We start from the raw sequence: 3,910 nt of genomic DNA on the forward strand, positions 1-3,910 counted from the left end.
ACAACAGTAATCATTTATTTATTCATATGTCTGCAACTTGGGCAGGACTCGAGGCCTCATCTCTACTCCATGGGACCTCAGCTGGCTCAGCTCAACTGGGCTAGAGGATCCACTCAATGTGGTTCACTCATATATCTGGAAAGTTGGCTTTGGCAGTTGGCTGGAAGCTCAGCTGAGGCTGACAGCCAGGAACGTCAAAACTCCTCATCACGGAGCTCTCCATGAGGCTCAAGGCTACTGGACTTCTTACAGGGCATCTGGCTTCCTCCAGAGCACAAAGGTAGAAGCCGCCAGGCCTTCTGAAGTCTGAGGCATAGAATTAACACAATGCCATGCTCACCACATTCTATTGGTTAAAACTAGTCACGTGCTAGTCCCTACTCAAGGTGGGGAGACTACATAAGTGCATAAATTATGGAGTGTGATTCATTGGAAGCCACAGATGTACCAGACTATTACATGACATTGAGTTTAGAATAATCTGATTAAAAACACAGAGACATAGCATATAACATATATATTTTGAAAGATTTCCAACAAGTCGTGTATTTACAAAGATAAATTTTAGTTAATGTCAAATATTACTTCCCTCAATAAGACTGGGAAAAGAATCAAAAGAATCTACTGTAATTTGAAAAGGGTTCAAAAATAATATATCAACTATTTTTTCTCTTTAGCAATGGAGGCAAAATTTCATAATCTGAGTTCAACTAGATATTTCCAATGAGGGTATGATGGATTACCCATCACTTAGCTTTGGATCTCCTTGGGAGGAGTGTCCAACATTCCCAATCGTTCTCTAGTAAAAGAGAGAGCCAAGAGAATAGCTTCTCATTTATATTTCGGTATTCCTTGGTGAAATCAATTATTTTCATGGAGGACACATTTTTGAGGACTAAGTTAAGAAGATAATCTTAGAGATGAGATGTAGGTTTGTGTGTTATATATTCAGCTCTATTCGTCAAGAGGATACTGCAATTCTATTAAGAATTGAAAAATCACCCATTGTCAACAACTTTACATCTAAGAAAGGCAACAGAATTCTTTCCACTTAAACGTATAGACTGACCCTGAAAGAATTTGATCAAGAATTTTAGTAATTCTTTGCCAAATAAAATTTAAAAACCACCTTTCTCTCCCCTGTGCAAGACTAGCCTCTTTCATAGGATATTTATCAAATGTAATGTCTACCTTGCTAACATCCCCTTACACTACTCTAGTCATTCTTTAAATCATAAATAAGAATCTCTGGAGTGTTTCAAAGCATAGCAAATCAAATATAACAGGACTTCAAAAGCAAGAATTTTCCCATTTATTCTTCTACCAATCTTGTGAGCCAGAAAAAGAATTTTCTGTCAGTTAGCACTAAACTGTAGCATTCTGCCATGAATGCGCCTTCCTGTAGCGGCCAGGCTAAAAAGCAAGAGGACCAAATAGTTATAAGGGACGCTTTTTTCTAAGAATGAGAAAGTATGACACCTTCATCTCAAGTAATCTATAAACCAGAAAATGTGAAGATTCTGGAAGCAGTTAAACGGGAGCCAAGAAAAAACTAATTTGAGAGAAAAATTGTCTTCTGGAGTATATGACCAGAGTGCTTGAGTTCACACAAGTTTTATCCTTGGTTGCCTGGAAGTTTTATCCTATTTTTTTCTTTTGTCACTTTAGGTAACAATATAAGAGATGTGTAGTTTAAGTCCAAATGCTATTAAGAAAAATGAAATTCTGTGAGTCATTACTTGTGATGAGACATAAATCCTGGGGGTTTGCATTTAAATTTTGGAAACCTTAAATCCCACTGTCTCCAACCCACAATTTCCAAATACCTTGTCCTTATTCCCTGTGCCTTGTTCCCTAGAAGGCAGTAGTAGAAAAGACTACTGTGGTCACTTCATGGTGATACAGAGATTATGTAAGTAAAATAGAATTTTCAGCCAGCATTTCTGCACGTGATTCAGGGAATGTACGTTTTGTAGTTCTGCGTAGGTCTGATACTTTGGTTGCATTTCTTTTCTTTTCTTTTTTTTTTACAGGCTTAATTTCACTTTATTTTTCTTGTATAAAAATGCTATGTTGTAGCCACAGCTGGAGCCTGGGTCCTCTGCACAGAGACTCTGGTGTTGGTCTTGACAAGATGGTCAGTGAATTCCTGGTAGGGAGACTTGGTGAATACTGTCTCTTTCTAGACGTCAGGAGTCAGAGAGCTATAGGTCTTGGAGATGGCATCAAAGGTGGCCTTTGCGAAGTTCCCCGGGGTGGCAGTGCAGCCCCTGGCTGAGATGTAGAGTCATCAATACCAGCCATCATCAACAGCTTCTTGGGCACAGGGGCTGAGACGATGCCAGTTTCTCTAGGGGCAGGGATGAGATGTATCAGCACAGAGCCACAGCGGCCTGTCACCTTGCAAGGCATGGTGTGGGGCTTGCCGATCTTGTTCCCCCAGTAGCCTCTCCGCACGGGGACAATGGAGAGCTTGGCCAGGATGATGGCCCCTCGGATGGCAGTGACTACCTCCTTGGAGCACTTAACACCCAGACCGACGTGGCCATTGTAGTCCCCGATGGCAACAAACACCTTGAACCTAGTCCGCTGGCCACCTCGGGTCTGCTTTTGCACCGGCATAATCTTCAAAACCTCATCTTTGAGAGATGCCCCCAGGAAAAAAATCAATAATCTCAGACTCCTTGATGGGCAAGGAGAACAGATAGATCTCCTCCAGGGATTTGATCTTCATGTCCTTAACCAGGCGGCCCAGCTTGGTGACGGGCATCCACTCCTTGTCCTCCGCCTTGCCTCCGCGAGCTCCGTGGCCTCTGCCCCAGCCCCAGCCCCGGCGGCGACCCCGGCCCCGAATGCGCTGCCGAAGCCTCCACGGAAGCCGCCGCGGCCTCCCATTCCAGGGCCCCCGAGGCCTCCGGGCCCTGCCGCTGCACCGGCTTCATCGCCATTTGGTGTTTTCTCGGAGAAGCTGGTTGCATTTCTTTACGCAGTTTACAGAGAAGAATCAGGTTCACTTGAAAAATCCAATTAAGAACTATTCATTAGGACCTTATATGATTCACAATTAACTCTCTAAATTTAACCTTGTGTATATCCAAATAAATGTTATCCTTACCGTCTTGTCTTACTGTTGATAGGCTGTTATATGTCCATGATCTTTTGAATCTTAGGATCCTTACACACCTTCAGTCCCAAGGCAAAATGCTGCAGTATTTTAGTATGTCCATTAGTTATTGCATTTTCTCCCCCTCTATGTCAGTATTCCTAAGATAGTACATGGGATGTAATAGCAGCCAGGTTAAAATAAGGAATTTAATGATTAAAATAATTCTTTATAAGGAATTAGCTTGACTGGTTTTGTCACAAAATTTACTTTTTCAACCCAAATTAATATGATATTTTTGCACTAGAAAGATACAACTTATACCTGTGTGTGTATCTTGTATGTGTGTATGTTCAGTATCTTTGAATAGAGAAAGGATCCGCCTATTTCATATGTGCCTAGCTTTGCACACAGTGGGGCATCTGTGTCCTGATGTGCACGTGATAGATATGACGAAGCTGTTTTGGAGGCTTTGTCTTTTACTATCTCCATATTTGGAAGAGTGGGAAAGAGTGATGGGTAGAATATTCTATGACTTTGAACCATAGTGTGGTTGCTTTGGTTCAAACCAAAGCAAAAGTTGCTAAGAATGATAGGGCTTGCAATATTTTGTATTTACCTGATTTGTGAAAGATGAAAGAGGTTTTTCGGGAAAGGGTTATAACATAGATGTTTTATTTTGAATGTTAGCAGATAAGATTAAAGTTTGAAGTATTGCATTAAGTAAACTAGGGATTGGAAATATTTTACATCCTCTCACTACCAAATCAACTGAGCTGTGAAATAGTTGGGTAAAAATACATACCT

The 3,910-nt window shown here is 41.3% G+C and overlaps 1 pseudogene; it reads right to left on the minus strand.

The window, feature by feature from the left end:
• Positions 1-2,068: 2,068 nt before the first annotated feature.
• Positions 2,069-2,910, minus strand: LOC105815545 (annotated as a pseudogene).
• Positions 2,911-3,910: the final 1,000 nt, after the last annotated feature.

Source organism: Propithecus coquereli, unplaced genomic scaffold (genome assembly GCF_000956105.1).
Source record: "Propithecus coquereli isolate 6110/MARCELLA unplaced genomic scaffold, Pcoq_1.0 Scaffold34, whole genome shotgun sequence".
NCBI lineage: Eukaryota > Metazoa > Chordata > Mammalia > Primates > Indriidae > Propithecus > Propithecus coquereli.